Below are 18,431 nucleotides of genomic sequence, written 5' to 3'. Positions count from 1 at the left end.
CATGGAGGCTAGAAAGAGAGTTTGAATGGCAGAAGTTCATTTGGCAAAAGGGCTGCAGGAATTGGATGGGACAATTGGATTGGGTGGCATAGCGGTCAGCACTGCTGCTTCACAGGGACCCGGGTTCACATCTAACCTTGAGTCACTGACTGTGTGGTGTTTGCACATTCTCCCCGTGTCCATGTGGGTTTTCTCCAGGTGCTCTGGTTTCCTCCCATGCTCCAAAGATTTGTGGTTTAGGTTGATTGACTATGCAGAATTGCCCCTTAGTATCAGGGGGATTAGCAGGGTAAATGTGTGGGGTTATGAAATGTGTAGGGCCCAGATGGGATTGTTGTCGGTGCAGGCTCGATGGGCCAAGTGGCCTTATTCTGCACTGTTGGGATTCTATGAGAACATTGTGAATGATGGCAGAGAAAATTAAAAGAGATGTGGAGTCAGAATGAGACCAAAGGGTGAGAGAGAGCTTGATGGCAGAAATAACTATGTGTCACAATTTCCTGAGACAGGAGAGAAGAGATAAAGAGTACGGTGAATTCCAAGTAGGGGAAGTGAGAGTTAAGTTTCAGAGTGTGACAAATTGTTCAGTGCAGTGGGCAAAGGAAGAATAGTGGGAGAATATCTTGTAGTAATTTTGGATGTGACTTGTGGTGGTGCCCAGAAGGGGGGAAAAAAAGCAGTAAAACAGGGAAATAAGAATACTGGTCTTGTAAACCTTAAAATGGAACACCTGTAAAATGGGGAAATAAGAATACCAGTCTTGTATACCTCAAAATGGTACATGAGTAAAATTGGGAAATAGGAATCCTGGTCTTGTATATCTTAAAACTGAACACCAATAAAACCAGAAAATATGAATACCTTGTGTACCTTAAACTGGAACACAAGTAAAATAGGGAAATAAGAATACTAGCCTTGCAAATTTTAAAATGAAACAGCATGAAAACTGTGAAATAAGCATACTGATCTAAACCGTATTTTCCTTCTGGGGAGGGAGTGGCTGACAGGGCGAAAACTTCTCTCCAGAATTTTCTATAACAATTTTCAGGGGCTGGAACAGGGTGAGGCAAAGGAGGAGAAAGTACCGGAGTGTGGCATAAAATCCATCGGGTCTGGTAAATAAGTGCGAATAAATTGGGGCAAATTCTGAGCAGATTATGCAAAAAAAACTTTTTGTCTGGAAAATGTATCTTCCCCCGCCTTGATCACGCGAACCCTTAATCATGAGAAGCAAAGGGGGATAAAAGAAAGTGGGCAAGTGTTTTCTTGTTGCGACCTCACTCTGTTACTTTCCAAGTATCAATAAACAATCTTGAAAGTGTTTAAATGGAGGCTTTAAACAAAACTAACAAAGAAAAAAAGGTTTTTTTTTGGGGCAATGAAAACTTCAGACAGTGATAACGTCATCTTTAGTGCTGTGTGCAAAGGGACGAGGCGTTGTCTTTGGCCACAGTTCCGCCTTAAATTGAGAACGGAGGGTACGGCAGTATCCAGCGCGGAGTGAGTGGGATCCAGTGTGCAGAGCGAGTTGCAGACGTTCTTATCAGGTAATTTCCAGTAGGCGGGAGTTATGTGCATTATTAATGTCCTGGCGCAGCTTTGCCTGCTCCAGGTACCAGGAGGCAGGTGCTTGGTTGGGGAAAGAGTTTCTTTCTGAAAGCCACTAGCTTAAAAAAAACTTTCCAATGACACTTTAGTTTTAACTCTCTCTCTCTGGGCGTTTTCAGAATTGATTCTGGCTGTGTTAAACTCCCAAACAGCTGTGTGTGCCGCTTGTATTTGCAGGAGTTGCCAGTTTTTAGCTCATATAAAGTAAAACTCAATGGAGGTCGCGATGCAAATCTGTCCCTCCTCCCCTGGGAAGGGGCAAACCTCACCATTGCTAAGGTGCCAGGGCATGGTGCGAATTAGCAACCCCGAACAATGTGAGGTTTGGTAAAAGAACGGCTGTGTTTGTTTAAAATCAAACCAGAATTGGTGTGAATTTACTTAGGAGTTTGAAGGGTTGCAGTTGGGGCAGCCCAAAAACTGATAAATGGAATATCTTAGCTACATCTTAATGTTATTACACAGCACCCCCCTCCCCCACCACCACCTTTACAAGATTTAGCCCAGGTATTAATTCTGTTTTGAAAAAAACAGAATTTAAAACTTTTTTTATGTGGGTGCACAGTTTAGTTCTTTAAAACTAATTTTTGCACTCTTTTCAACTGGAAAAATAGAAAGGACATTTTCTGCCCCCCTCCCCCCCCCCAAAAAAAACACAGGATGACAAAATGGATAGTGATTTAAATTCAATGTGGGAAAGGATGGCCCATTAAAGATCTGGTTTGAAATACAGTGCATTGGGAATAGGAGGATTGTATGGGACAAGATAAATTAGTCATCTAGAGTGAATGAGATAATGTGTGAAAGGAGGATCAGAGGATGGACCTAAAGGAAATGTTGTGAAGACAGGGCATTGGTGAGGGATTGAATTGATTCTGCCATCTGGCTGACAGGAAAAAGTGAAGAATAGAATTGGAAATTTGGATAGGATAAGGAGGTACTTCAGTAGCTGGTGTTGCTGAAAAGGTTAAACCTCACCCAGTCCAGATGGGATGCATACCAAGTTGCTGAGGAAAATAAGAGGCTTTCAGTCCTCCTTGGTAGCATTCTGCATCCCCAGGACTAGGGAGGTTAAAAATGTTGCAGCCTCGCCTCCCCTCCCCAGCAAAAAGATAAACTAATAAGTACTGACCAGTCAGCTTTACAACAACAGATACAATTACCTAGGAGTAAATTCCTTGTCAGCTTGAAGGATAAGGGTGACTTCTGATTGGTATAATGTTCCTTTAACAAATCCACAATCAAACAATAGAAGGCAGAGATGATCATAACTATAAAGGCTTTCATGAGTCAAGCCCATGGGCTTCCAATGTGTGGAAATTGGTGAAGGGCTTGTGAGCGGAGTCATGGTAAATGGTGGTTTCACAGTGGTTAGCATTACTTCTCCTCAACTCCAGGAATCTGGGTTCGATTCTCAGCTTGGGTCACTGTCTGTGTGGAGTTTGCACATTCTCTTCATGTTTTATGTGGGTTTTGTCTGGGGGCTCCAGTTTTCCTTCCCCCTTCCCCCAATCCAAAGATGTGGTCATGCTAAATTGCTTGTTGTGTCTTCGCATGCATAGGTTAGAGGGATAAGGCCTGGGTGGGATTTTGTTGGTGCAGACTTGATGGGCCAAATGGCCTCCTGCACTACAGGGGTTCCATAAAATGTACAGGCATATCCCTATGAGGGTATCTTTTTAGATCACTGCTCATATTGTTACATGTTAATGGCCTGGACTTGCATTTAATTTTAAAATTGCAAATGAGTCAAAGCCTGGAAACACAAAAATAGTGAGAATGATAGTAACAGACTTCATGCTGGCAGAAATCTCATGCTGTACAGACTAATGAAATAGGTAGGAGCTAATAAACTTATTAAAACAGATTAGAATTTTTTTGAAGGTGACAGAACAAGTTGAGAATATTGAGATGGTATGAGATCCTTACAATTAGAAGCACTATGTACTAAAGCAAGAATGTTTTTGTGAAGCTTTATAAATGATTGGTTGGGCCACAGTTAGAACATTGTGTCTAGTTTTGGGAACTAGTACTGTGTGCAGTTTTGGGCGCCGCACCTGCGCAAGGATATTTTGGCCCTGGAGGGAGTGCAGAGGAGGTTTACTAGGCTGATACCGGAGTTGAGGGGATTGAGCTATGAGGAGAGGCTGAATAAACTAGGCTTGTACTCGTTAGAGTTTAGAAGAATGAGGGGAGATCTCATTGAGACGTATAAGATGATGAATGGGATGGATAGGATAGAGGTGGAGAGACTCTTCCTGCTCAAAAAAGACAGTAGGACTAGGGGGCACAGCCTCAAGATAAAGGGGAGGCGGTTTAGAACGGAGTTGAGGAGGAACTTCTTCACTCAAAGGGTGGTGAATCTCTGGAATTCTCTGCCCGTTGAAGTGGTGGAGGCTGCCTCGCTAAATATTTTTAAGAAGCGGGTTGATGGGTTCTTGATAAGAGAGGGGATTAAGGGTTATGGGGAGAGGGCGGGAAAGTGGAACTGAGCCACGACAGATCAGCCATGATCTTATTGAATGGCGGGGCAGGCTCGAAGGGCTAGATGGCCTACTCCTGCTCCTATTTCTTATGTTCTTATGCAAACCTGTCAGGACCAAGGAATGGGTGCAGTGGTGACTTACCAAGGAAGCATATGTGGTGAATCTGAAGTTTGGACTGCTCTCCCTTGGAGAGCAGGTTTAACGGAGATTTACTGGAGGTGCTTAAAACTGAGGCATGTGGATAAGGAGTGCCCTTGCCTGATAATGGCTTCATTATAGAATCAGCAACTTTCTAAGTGAGATGCAGCCTATTCCATTTTCAAAAATGGGCCTGAAACAATAGGCTTCTTTACATTTTTTTAAATATGGAAACTAAAGTACTATGTCACAAATTTGGCTTCATTTTACCATTTAAGGTAGGAACTGTACATTCTGATCTGTTCTATGGGCAATCGAAAGGCAGGATGGGGGTAGAAAGTGGGGTCTACAAAAATGATCTGACCAATGCTGCCTCAAGAAATACCATTCTCTATGAACACTTCCTCCCAACTTGCCTTGCTATCAGTGGCTCAAACCTGACTTCCATGATTCAATCTGTCCCATGCCAAGTTGCCCTTTTGGTGCCACTGCTTGCCTGGTGATTGGGTGACCAAACAGTGCACTGTTGCCAGTTGTTACACTTTGCCATTGATTTTTAACTGGATTAAAATCTGCTGTTAAATGTCTCTTTGTGAAAATGACATCCCAATATTGTTTTAAATGCCTGGTCAGTCAGTTTTGCTTCAAATGTGTATGTGGGATTGTTTCTAATCTGTCTCTGCAAACTCCACCAACTCTATGGCCAAATGCCCTCAATCAGACTCTGGTTAACACTGTCTGTTACACTGACTCAGACTGGTATCCCAACTATATATTTTTATATTTCTGATGTCGCTTAATGCATTGTTTTTTTATTTGTTATAGCAAAGGATTTCACCCCCGCCATGTATTATGGAGTTCCAAATCTCTGCTAGATTCTTAGAAGGAATAGGGAACAAGTGTATTTGTAAAAAAAAAAATGCAGGACAAGTTTTGATTGGAATGGATATGCTCCCATTTTGTTTTAGTCTTGGATTAATAGCAGTAATCCTGACAGCTTTGAAATGGTCACTTTCTGCCTTTGTTAAATGTGAGAGAAGAAGGGCAGCGTGGTGGTACAGTGGTTAGCACTGCTGCCTCGTGAAACCAGGCACCTAGGTTTAATTTTGGCCTGTCTGTGCAGTCTGCATGTTCTCCAGATGCTCTGGTTTCCTTCCACACTCTGAAAGATGTGCTTGTTTGATGCATTGGCCATTCTAAATTGTGTACCTGAAAAGGTGTCAGGATGTGGCGACAAGGGGATTTTTTTTTTCACAGAAACCTCACTTAAGCCTATTTATGACACTAATAAGTAAAACCTTGACTAAAGAAAAAAGTGGGATTTTTCAGCTCCAACCTACTCTATTACAGCAGTTAGGGACAATATTTGGGTTGCTGAGCACAGAATTGGTAAGTTCCAGTCAGAGTGGTTAGAAAGTGACTTGGACAGTAAATGGAAGTATGTTCTATTACTTCCATCATTGACTTAACCAACAACACACATTGAAACCAACTACAACAATCCTGCAAGTTCCACATTCCTGAGTTGTAGGGGGATGTTTAACAGAGTGCCTACAATTATGCATGTGTGCGTGAAGGTTGGAATATCATTATATCTGACATGGTATAACATTCTGGTGTGACTTTGGGCTTGGTCATTTGGACTCCCGAGACATTTGAAGACCAACGCATAAATGTGGGTTTCTGATATCACCTAACTATTCCCTTGGGAATAGGATGAGAAGCTCCAACAGGCCCTTGTAAATGAGCCTACTGTATGTGGTTGAGAGGGATTTTGGTTAGTCTGAAGTTACACAACTTTCAAATTGCCAGCTGTAAGTCAAATATATTTTGCCGCCTTAGCCTTTTGACTAAGATCAAGTGTACTTTTGTTCTCCTGCACTTAGTTGGAGTCATGGGGTTACACTGAGGCTTCATTTGAAGCCATTTTTTTTAAAGCAGCATCTCAGCCTTTTGGCTAAGATGCAAATGATTCAAACCTTGGCAGATGTGCAATGCCTGCTCCAATCAGCTTGGGTCAGGTAGATCAAGTCCAAAACAGGAAAGTGGTGAGCCTGTCTTGTCAGCTTGGATCTGGAATGTCTCACTTGCGAAGACTTTGCATTGGTCTTTGACTGGATTGAATTGGATACAAACAAGATAAAACCTACATATCATACAGCTTAAATGAAGATAAAATTCATTGATTTTTAAGTGAAATGCGCATAGTGAGGCGATCAGCCAGTGTCTGATACTGGGCAGGTCATATATTGACTATCTTTTTGCTTTACTTTATGTAAATTGCTGGTGAGGTAGTAACTTTATAAACCCTGAATGGCCACTTTTTCAGGCTGACTTTCCTGATTTTTGTTTTTCTTAAGTAACTGATTAGGGCTGCAATTTTTTTGTGGAATTCTTTTCTATCTAAAGATATACTGTGGAGGAACATTGATAATGTGCTGGATAAAGCAGTTGTTATCTTCCTCCACACGCGCAAACCTCCCTAACTGAATGCATATCGAAGAATAATTATTGCTGTCCTCTGACAACTCATGTAACTGGCCATTTTTATCCAGTGTTGTCAGGCTTTTGAGCTATTACAGCTGAACTTAATCATGCCCTTGTCTTGCATCCACACAAAATGGGGTCATTGGCTAGTGATCGAGATTGGGAACCTGAGCATCATTTTCTTTCCTGCCTCTACCTAATTTTCCTAATCTGGGGCAGAGTACTGCCCATTTTGTCCTGGCTACAATTATCTAATCTATTTAATTGGCCTGGAACAGTGTTTAATCTTCCAGGCTTGTATAACTCCTAATACCATATTAGGGAGTCAAAACAATGAGTTCAAAGATTTTGAAATCTATGTTGATGGTTCAGTCTCAAACTTGTATGTTCTTGCCCAAAAAGCTAAATCATTATTTTGGGTTAGATTCCCAGTGTTGGTATGGATTATGAACCTTGTAACTTCCATCTCTTGTGGTTTAGAGTAGCTCAGTTAACTGGATGGCTGCTTCATGATGTAGAGTGACACCAACAGCGTGGGTTCAGTTCCTGCATCAGCTGAAGTTATCCATGAAGGCTCTGCCACCTTAACCTTGCCTGAAGGGTGATGATGATCCTTGGGTTAAATCTCCACCAATCAGCTCTCCCCTTCAAAAGGAGAGAGCAGCCTATAGTCATCTGGCACTATGGCAACTTTACTTTCTGGCCGCCACCTCCTCTAAGCCTTGGATAGAATAAAGTAACTTAGGCTGTTGGCTTCCCCCACTGTTGGAATTATGAGAACAAGTCAGTTGTCTACTTTCTCAAGAATTGACATATAGAGAAGATGTAGTGAGGAGGTATTGGGAAGGACTAGCAAAGACACTACAGTATGAACTTGCCTTGCTGCAAAACTTTACAAACACAACAGAGCAGTAATTTGCCTTTTTAAGTGTTCCGGTGGTACGTTTAAATGGCATCTCTGGCATTTTTTTTGAAAAATCATTCACTCTGCAGGATTCCTGGGGCTGCCTTAATTGCACAAGTCAAGTGAAGGTTTTGCTTTGACTAGAGAGGATGACTGTTTTTGTTTTACAAATCACATGTTCAAATGAAGGCTATTTTTCTTTAAAATGATGCCTCTAATATACTTTCCAGTTCTTGTTTCCACTGTACACTAAGTGGATTGAAGGAAGGTGGGGCTGCTGACAAATTCCACAATCTTTACTGTTAATTGGTAACGTTCATCATTCCAATTGTCTCGCCTGACTGGCTGTGCATAGTCGTTAACTTGCTAAATCATAGCAAATTGTTATTTATTCCCATCGTTGTGCAGTTTAAGAGAAAAATGTCACCCTCTTTGACTAGCAGTTTGCTGCCACTGTCTGATTTGTCTGCCCTAAACCTCTGGGTATTTTGCTTGGGATAAGAAATGTGCAAAGTATTTTTAAATGCCAGTCAATGAAGCTGCTTGCTTTGAGTGCATGGATTTTTCTTTCTCCCTGAATTGGCATAACTTCAAACAACTTGTGTGGCTTTACTTTTTTTAAATTGACTGAAGACTGGGACAAGTGTTTTATTGGCATGATTTTAAAAGTTAATTCTGGGTATGTTTTCTTGTGGTTGTACTTGCATTGATTGGTTTTGCAATGATATCATTTGTGAAACTGTTACATTTGTTGTCTCTGCACACTCCAATTAAAGAAAACAGAATCCTGTTGCCACCAAGTTGGTGACATTGTTGGGTAAAGATTAACTGACCTATTGAATATTCGTTAGATGTTAAACTTCAAAGATAAATAAAAAGTCAGGCTGCCATAGTCCCAGATGACCATTGGCTGCTCTCCCCCTCCAAAGGCTGACTGCTGACTTAACCAGAGGATCACCGGACCTTAGGCATGGGCAAGGTTGAAAAGGTGAGCCTTCATGAATAACCTCAGCCAGTACACGAACTGAACTTGTGTTGTTGGCATCGCAAATCAGCTGTCTAACCACTTGCGTTAACCCACTTCTGTTGATCTAAAGTGTATAAGTAACACTTGCATTTGTTGGAAGATTTTCAGATTTGGGGCTGCATTTTACTTGCCCTGCCACTTGTGGGGGGGGGGGGGGGTGGAGATGTTGAGGGCATCATTGTAAAATTCCGTAGTTGGCCATCCTACCTCCTTCCTGCCAACCAGTGAAGCTCACACACCCTCCTGTTTATGAGCTGTATGGGGAAGTGGGGGTGAGGGATTAACAATCTGTTCCCCATGTTTAAATAAATTAGGGGTCAATTGGGTTTGTTATCAGTCCAGTTCACCATGATGATATGCTGTCCAGGCCAGAGAATGTTGGCATGGCCCATCAGTCAGGAGTGGGTAGACTCTTTTATCATCCTATCCACCCTTGGAATGCTATGGTTCTACGCTTGGGAGCTGACCTTGGCAGACTGGATTACACCCCCATCCCCTCCACCTTGTTATCCACTTCCTCCACAATCCCTAACCTGCCCAATGCACCCCACTCGACCCTGAACTTGCCTGTCTCTGGGACTAGGATCCATACACCACTTTTTTCTTCCTCATTGCAGCACCCACTAATGTGCCCATTGTGGTACTGACAGAGCTGTTGGCCAGCAGGTCCCAAGTACAGGGCTTCTTCCCCCTAGTGAGAAATGGCAGTTCTAAAGTGGCCCAATTCAGCCCACTTTTAGCTTCTTTTGGCCTCTGGGTGGACTGACTTGGAATGAGCCGACTTCACATGGACTTTACTTTGCAGCCAGCCCTCACCCCCATACCACCACATAGTATTTTGCCCTCGACCTTTGGTTAAAGAGACCAGCTGGAATTGCAATTTGGTTTCAGTGCCTTGGGTTATGGCAGTGTTTCAGCTTGGACACCCTGGCCAGATTTATGACGATTGCCTCATACTAAAAATGTGGATGTGTCGACATATTGAAATTCCATGGTACAAGAGCCTGCTGATGATATTCATGTACACAAAAGGTTGCTGGCAACCACAGAACATTGCAAGAAATCCACTGAGGAGGGAGCAGGGGTAGAGAATGGGCCTTGCGTTAAAGGAGTAGGCAGATCTCTGGATGCTTTTATAAAATAAAACTTTTGCTCTTCTAAAATGACATTGTGTTCTTTGTATTAGTGCCAAAGGTTTGGGAGACCTCCCCATTGACCCAGTTTTGTAGTTGTGCAACATGTTTTAACTCAAAAGGTATACTCAACAATTGGATCAAAATGTGCTAGTAATGATTAGAGAAGCATGAGGGATAGCAGTACAGATTATGCTGACAAATCAGCAATTGCTGCTTTTAAAAACATTCAACAGTTGCAGGTAATAAAGTGTATACATACATTTTTGAATCCAATTTGTTCCATGTAAAACATCTTGTGTGAATTATTTAGGGCAGAGAGCCTTAACTGACTTCTTTGTTTATTCTACAGTAAATGCTTTTTCACCCAGACTAACAGTTAGTTAATCTCTTTCTGCAATCTTGTTTAACTTCGGATTTGTTTTTGTATTAAAACTGTTTAATTCCAAAAGCCCAATTGGAATGTTGGTGGTAAATCACAATAGACGGCTAATATTGCTGTGCTTGGTGTTGTTTGAAAATTGCCACAGTGGATGGGACTTCCTTTTCCTCTGGTGTTTTGCAGCAGTGAAGATGAACCTGCCATTGGCCAGCCGTGGGATCTTTTGGCTTTGCTGCTGTTTTAAGGTAGCTTCCTGTTCACACCCTCTGCTGTCAGGGAACCTGTGGTGAGGATCACCATTGGCAGGACCGGAATGTTTACCAGACTGATTTCCTGGGATGGTGGGACTGACATATGAGGAGAGACTGAGTTTGTGAGGGTTATATTTGCTCAAATCCAGAAGAATGAGTGGGATCACATAAAAACTAAAATTCTAACAGGACTAGACAACATGGAAGCAGGAAGGATGTTCCCAATAGTCAGGGTGTCTAGAACCAGGACTCATAGTCTAAGGATACAGCGTAATCCACTTAGGACTGAGATAAGGAGACATTTCTTCAACCCTGCAGAGGTATTCTCTGCTACAGAAAGTGGTTGAGGCCAAAACCATTGTATGTTAAGGAGTTTGTATATACAACTCCTTAGGGCTAAAGAGATTAAGAATTTGGGGGTTGGTGAGGGGGTGGAGCAAGAACAGGTTACTGAGTTGGATGATCAACCATGAGCCACATGACTGGCGGAGCAGGTTTGAAGGGCTAAATGGCCTACTTTTTTTTTAAACCCTGCCAGTGGGATCTACTGGAAAATTCCATCCATTTGTAAAGTAATTCAGTCCTTAGTTTTTGCTGGTTGGGGGGGACAAAAGACTTATGATTTTGAGCAAAATACAGATTGAGGCCATGTAATTCATGAAGTAATCTTTTAACAGTCTTTGTTAAAGAGAAGAAATGGGATTGGGAAAAGGTGTTGGTGGTCAGTATGTTTGCCTTCCCTAATGCTGATATAGAATTAAATCAGTTCTTTGCAGAGACTGTGTGGCCCATACATTAATGGGGAGTTGGGAAAGTTGTAAAGAAATTTGGATGAAGAGCCAGGTATGATCAACAGGCTCTCATAAGAACATAAGAAATAGGAGCAGGAGTAGGCCATCTAGCCCTTCGAGCCTGCCCCGCCATTCAATAAGATCATGGCTGATCTGTTGTGGCTCAGTTCCACTTTCCCGCCCTCTCCCCATAACCCTTAATCCCCTCTCTTATCAAGAACCCATCAACCCGCTTCTTAAATATATTTAGCGAGGCAGCCTCCACCACTTCAACGGGCAGAGAGTTCCAGAGATTCACCACCCTTTGAGTGAAGAAGTTCCTCCTCAACTCCGTTCTAAACCGCCTCCCCTTTTATCTTGAGGCTGTGCCCCCTAGTCCTACTGTCTTTTTTGAGCGGGAAGAGTCTCTCCACCTCTATCCTATCCATCCCATTCATCATCTTATACGTCTCAATGAGATCTCCCCTCATTCTTCTAAACTCTAACGAGTACAAGCCTAGTTTATTCAGCCTCTCCTCATAGCTCAACCCCCTCAACTCCAGTATCAGCCTAGTAAACCTCCTCTGCACTCCCTCCAGGGCCAAAATATCCTTGCGCAGGTGCGGCGCCCAAAACTGCACACAGTACTCCAGCTGCGGCCTCACCAATGCCCTATACAGCTGCAGCAAGACCTCCCTACTTTTATATTCAATCCCCCTCGCTATGAAGGCCAGCATCCCATTCGCCTTCCTGACCACCTGCTGCACCTGCAAGCTGGGTTTTTGCGACTCATGCACAAGGACCCCGAGGTCCCTCTGCACCGTCGCCTACTGCAGTTTTTCGCCACGTAAGTAATAGTCCTTCCTACCATTCTTCCTACCAAAGTGGACCACCTCACACTTGCCAACATTAAATTCCATTTGCCATTTCCTGGCCCGTTCGCCCAGCCTATCTAGATCCTTCTGCAGACTCTCCACACCCTCCGCACAATTTGCCGTTCCACCAATCTTGGTGTCATCAGCAAATTTCGACACCCTGCACTCGGTTCCCTCCTCCAGATCATCTATATAAATGGTAAATAGCTGAGGCCCCAGCACCGACCCCTGGGGCACCCCACTAGTCACCAACCGCCAATCCGAATAGCACCCATTGACCCCCACTCTCTGCCTCCTATTTGACAACCAATCCTCTATCCACGCTAACACCCTACCCCCAACTCCATGTCCCCTGACCTTCTGCAATAACCTCTTGTGAGGTACCTTGTCAAACGCCTTCTGAAAATCCAGAAAGACCACATCCACCGGCTCTCCACAGCCCCTTAATCACAGCGTCTCAGTTAATAAATAATTTGGGTGAGGACTCCTACCTGACGACCAGCAAGATTGACTGACTCTGCCTGATGCACAGAACTGGAAATTTCACAGTGCAGTAATGTCAGTCTGCCACAGAGTAACTTCATCTGTGTTTGGAGACTTGCTTGAATCCACTACCAGCTTGGGACCCAGTGAGGGAATATAAATCCATTCATCCCAGCTAGTTTATTCTCCACATAGCACCTAGAATCTTTATCATGGACTCCATATCTGCAAAGTAAACCCATCAAAACTACACATACTGCCTAATGAGTGCATGCTCTGATGTATTTCTGCCCAACTAAGACTAGAAGGCCCCAAATTTGATCACTGTAGGGGTCCCAAAAGTAAGATTAAGGTCATGGCAGGAACAGATTTAATGGACTAAAAAAAAATTCTCATCTTAAATAGCCTTTGAGAGGTGATATGTGCCCATTGAGAGTTGATCTGTCATTGTTTGACTCACTTATTTAGTTGACCTAATGGGTCTCTGCCTAATTTTAAGCTTTTTGTTGCTGATATATTTCATGAATACAACAGCTAAGTTATTAGCTGGAAGAATGACAGCAAGATTTCATATTTTTAAAACTTCTACTGTAACAAGTGATAAAAGCCACTATTGGCTAAACACTTGTACTTTACATAATGACATTTTGTTTTTGCACTCTGGAATTACAGTCCTTAATGCTAATTATACACAATTGCCCCCAGCTTCTAACAGGTCACTATATTCCCATTCTGCCAAGCAGTAATTTTGAATGACCTAGCTCCAGATCCTTCATCAGGTTTGAGTTGCTTAAAATCACTGCCAGCAGCAAAACCTATCCCAATGATGCTGCTTCTCACTTGTGATGACAAAAAAAATCTGCCAGAATTGTTAGCCAGCTGCAGGATGCATATTTTCTACCAGGAAACAAGTTCCCCTCACACCAGGCTGTGGGAGCCCACAAATTCAAACAGCCTTTATTCCCTGCCACCCCATAGCACCTCTGCTATCTGGCTATAAAAAAGATTATTGATTTTGTAAGGAAGCCTGTGACCTGACCTCAAAATGGCTTCCTCTGCTAAAATTCCCTGTGGCAATTTGAAGTAACTAACCTTCTATCCTGTTAGAAATGCTAATTATTTATCTGAAATTCCACCATCCTTTCATCGAGAAGCAAAATTACAATTTGCGTCAATTGTTTAAAACACTATCTATAACCAGCTGTCCAGGACTTTGCAAGAATTAGGGTGGGATTTTCTGGTCCTGCCTGCTTTTGAGATTAGACATTCCCACCAAAAAGTCCATGGACCTTTGGCTGATCTATCAAATTTTGCATCCCACCCTCAATTCCTGCCACGGATGAGACGACAAAATTCTAGCCTCAAAGCCTACAACTTATAGTCGGGGAGACTGATGCTATTGTTTCCAAAAACAAATAACTTGTACCTTCCTCTCAGTAAAACAATCAATCTACCCAGAGTTACTGTCAGATAACTGAATGCAGAACAGGTCGCAAACCCACTTTTATGCTAAATTTTAAAACTAAATTCTTGGAATATAATATTTTAAACCTTAATTATAACAGTACACTTGGGCAACAAGGTGGCACAGTCTTACAGCACCAGGGACCCAGGTTCAATTCCTGGTTTGGGTCACAGTCTATGTAGAGTCTGCATTTTCTCCCCATGTCTGTGTGGGTTTCCTCTGTGTTCCAGTTTCTTCTCACAGTCCAAAGATGTGCAGGTTAGATGCCTTAGCCATGCTAAATTCTCCCTCTATACCTGAACAGGTGCCAAGAGTGAGGGGATGGATGATTTTTCACAGTAACGCCATTGCAGTATTAATATGTCTACTGAATCAAAATGTTTAAATAACTAATGTTAAAGTACTGTGTTTCGAACCAAATTATAGTGGTTGATGGTGGGCCCATGTATTGACCGTGCTCCCTGTACATAACCTTGCGAGTTATGGTCTTTGTCAGAGTTCTAGCGATTGACTGAAACAAAAGGGTGAAAGGTGTTCCAAACCACTGTCGCTTGTGAAACATCAAAGCCCTGATTTTAATCTAACCTGCCTGCAGGAGCAAGATGTTATTACTACAAATACTTTGACCCAAGTTGTTCAGGTCAGTCTTCCCCTTGCACTCAAACTGAATTTGCCCTTCACTGAAATACATGATGCAAAAATCAGGCAGGGTGCAAGATAGATATCTGATTAAACCTGCTGTTTTAAAATTGCAGCAAAATTAGAAGCATTTTCTTTACACTGTGAAATTTGATCTCTGTTGCATTCCTTAACGCCATCAGTTTTAATTGACAAGCTCCAATTTACATGACTTTGGACCCGGATTCTGAAAATACTGAATAACATGGTAGTGATGTTTTTGTGTCCTGTTATTTGTTGTCTAATTGGAAAATTAGTTTCAATTGGAAATGGTGGATCCATTTTTTTTTTTTTGGTTCTGCTTATCCATTCCTATTCAAAGATTTTTATGTATAGAGAAGATGATGAACCCAGAATATTCCTGACGTGAAACCTTCAGCTTACATTCTCAGTTTGAAGCTCTAATCAAGTAATTTGAAGTTAAGTACTTTCAGAGTCACAAATTGCGCAGACTGTCTCGCCTTCGTAAGTTGCACCAAAGGCATATGAATCACATACTTCTCGTGAAGCGGAATTCTCTTTTTACAGCTTGGATCAAAGTATTTGTAGTAATAACATAAAAATGCTTGCCTGAAGCAAGTTCTGTTCAAACTTGATTTCAAAACAGGCATTGCATGTCGACTAGTCAAGATTAATCTGTTTTATGGAATCTTTCAACAATTTTATGGAATGGAATAGATCCTTTTTTCCTCAGTCTGGAATTAATATCTGTACTTGATGGATGTTGAGGTTTTTGCAGCACAATCAATTTTTTTATACCAATCCCATATTAATGCTAATCCCCTGCCCCAAACAAGTAGGTTGCCAGAGTTGAATGTCTATTATCTGGAAAGGCAAATGGATCATTTTTAATGATTTTTATTCCATTTTTATGTAACATGAAATGAATATGCTGACAGTGTTATTTTGCAAAAATAAGATCATTAATGGCCATTGTTAACACCATTTTCCCCCACCCCCACTCATTCCCAAAAACTGAGTTGTTCATGGTTCTGCAAACATCAGATGACACATGTTTATACATCCTAATTTGGCAATAATAAAAAACCCTAATAAAGTAAGGAAGCTATTTGATAAATATAGAGCTCTGATGCTATGAAGTGAAACTGTTTACTTAAACTAGCAGCAGAACTCAAATTCTCTGTGGGTGACTTCATAGTTTCATAACTTCGAAAGCTAATGCAGTGTGGTGGTTAGCATGGCTGCTGCACAGCACCAGTAACCCAGGTTTGATTTGAGCCTTGGGTGAATGTGCTTCTCCCAGTGTCTATGCAGGTTTGCTCTGGTTTCACCCCACAGTGCATGTTAGATGGATTGACCATGCTAAACTGCCCCTTTGTCCAAAAACTGTTTAGGTTAGGTGGTGCACAGCAAGTGAGTGGATCTGGATAGCATCCGCTGAGGAGGGTCGGTATGGACTCAATTGTCCAAATGACCACCTTCAGCACTGTAAGGATTCTACAATAAAGTAGTCTTTACTTTAAACTTTAATCTCCCATCTACACCAGCAGCTGTGGTGGGACCCAGGGAACACTCAGCATCAGGGGGTTGCAGGATTGGCTCAGGGGCCAGAAGTTGCACCAGCCAAGTAGGGGCTTTGCAGAAGACTGAGGACTTGTGTCCTTCATGGAACTGTTGGACAACATGTGCTGCAGGACACTCCTCCTCCTCACCAGGAAGATGGTCATGCTCTTGCCTACTTGACGCCACATGGAGGCAGAAGACACCTGATCCCTGTGGCCATGATGGTCATGGCAGCCCTTAATTTGTATGCAAGGTGTTCATTCCAGGGTTGCATAGGTAACCTGTGTAGCGTTTCGCAGTCACCCACCCATAACAGGACATCAGATTACATTCATTTTGACCTGGACCAGACCTAGCAGGAGAGGGCTGTGATATTTGATACCATAGTTGGTTTGACACTGGAGCAGGGGTGATTGACTGACTACATGTCTCCACTTCAGGGAGTCCTATTCATCAACAGGAAAGGGTTCCACTTGCTTACCATCCAGCTAGTGTATGAACACCAGATGAGGTTTATGCATGTTTTCCAGGGAGCATGTATCATCACTACATCCTTGGACAATCCCAAATCCCTGGAATTTGAGGGTCACCCTAGATTGGGATGGCATACTGGAGACAAAAGGTGTCTTCTGAGGTCATAGTTGATGCTGCCAGTGCAGAGGCCTGAGATCAAACCAAGGCTTGATATCACGAGGCTTAGTGTCACCCGGTCTGAGTGATGCATTGGGCAGCCAAAGAGGTGCTTCCCCTGCCTCAATAGGTCTAGCAGGGCTTTACAATAGTCCCCAGAGGGTCTCCCACATTGGCAGTTTGTTATGACCTATGTAACCTGGCTCAGCAGTGGAGAGACCAGCTTAATGAGGACTTGGAGTGGCATATCTCCTTGGCAGAGGAAGAAATAGGTGCTGGAGGATGGAGGCCAGGTGGGGGTAAGGGTTTGCATGGTCAGGAGGTCCAGGAATGCCCTCATTGCTTCTTGCTGCATACAATTGGACCAGTATGTGTTCCAATAGCTCATCAAGACCTCTTCCCCAAGTCCATCTTAATCACTTCATAACACTGGGAGGAGGATTACGTGAACCCTTAGTCATCAGGGTGCTGGGTCTGGGGAGTCCTTTGTCTGCTTATTAGAAACTGCAGGAGGGTGGTGACAACTCAGTGAGGAATGGGCTACGATGCTTGTTGGCTGTTGCTTGTGGCTGATGTCTGTCTGCCAGCATGCTAACTTCCCAATTTAATGTGCGAGTGAGGTTCAGCCTTCTACCCTTGAGCATTAGACAAGGATTCAGGACAAGAGTTGAGGGCTCACTGACTAATGATTCCTTTTAGGAGTTAGGTTGCTTTCACTTTGAGTAGGTCTAACCACTTGTCTGGCATTGAGGACTTGAGAAAAGCTGTCCAGATGGGGTGAAGCACTATCCCACTGGGAGGAGGATACGTGAAAGTGAAGCTTCAAGGTTGAGAGCAGAGTTTTTTAATATAGTCAAATGTGTATTTTTAATATTTGATTAAAGACCCTTTGACTATCTGTGCCCCTACAATTTCACCTTGTGAACACTCCCACTATGTTTAGGTGTATTCCTGAGATGTACGTCAGAAATGGAAACAGTCTGCTATCTTCTGCCTGAGATGCTATTGGCTGGTGTCCTCTGGAGGGCTGGAATCTGAAAATCTCTGGCCTACTTTCAGGTGTTGGTGCATCAATCACCCTGTACAGCCTGCTGCCCCTTGTGCTAGTATCAGGAAGAGGGGGAGGGGTGGATCCAGAAGGGCTGGTCATTCCTATGCTGTTCTGGATGGAAGGTTCTAGAATATTTTCCAGCAGTTCTTCCTCCCTTTGGGTGTCTCTGGGACCCTTAGGTTACTCCATGGGATGGAGGGGCAGCTGGACTGAGCTACAGAAGCCTCAATGCCACCTAACATTGCCAATCTTAGATGCCTATGATTGTCTGCAATTTGGTGTTTAAACCCCTCAGCCATGATCCTCAAGGACTGAGTCATGCTTCAGAATTATCCCATTGTGGATCTGACATCTTGCCCCAGGTTTTCTGCTGTGGACATCAACCTGTGCTGCGTTGGCTTAGATGCCACACAATGCCAGCAACATCTGCAACAGAAGGCTTTGGGACTCTTCCATTTGCTGTTTCAGGTATGTCACTGACATCCCTACCTGATATTCTGCTTTTTGCATCTGGAGCAGCCATGACCAGAGGCATGGCA

General features: G+C 43.0%; 1 protein-coding gene across 1 annotated transcript in view; it reads left to right on the top strand.

Annotated features, from left to right (window-relative positions):
• Nucleotides 1–1,436: 1,436 nt before the first annotated feature.
• The window catches only part of LOC145357044 (cysteine and glycine-rich protein 1-like), a 42,412-nt gene continuing 25,417 nt past the window's right edge, over nucleotides 1,437–18,431 (top strand). The window contains exon 1 of the mRNA XM_080210099.1: nucleotides 1,437–1,547. The gene's annotated coding sequence lies outside the window, so the exon portion shown is untranslated. The remainder of the gene's footprint in view (nucleotides 1,548–18,431) is intronic.

Source organism: Carcharhinus amblyrhynchos, chromosome 22, assembly GCF_965287045.1.
Source record: "Carcharhinus amblyrhynchos chromosome 22, sCarAmb.v2.hapA, whole genome shotgun sequence".
Taxonomy (NCBI): Eukaryota; Metazoa; Chordata; class Chondrichthyes; order Carcharhiniformes; family Carcharhinidae; genus Carcharhinus; species Carcharhinus amblyrhynchos.
This window is presented reverse-complemented; position numbering and strand designations above follow the sequence as displayed.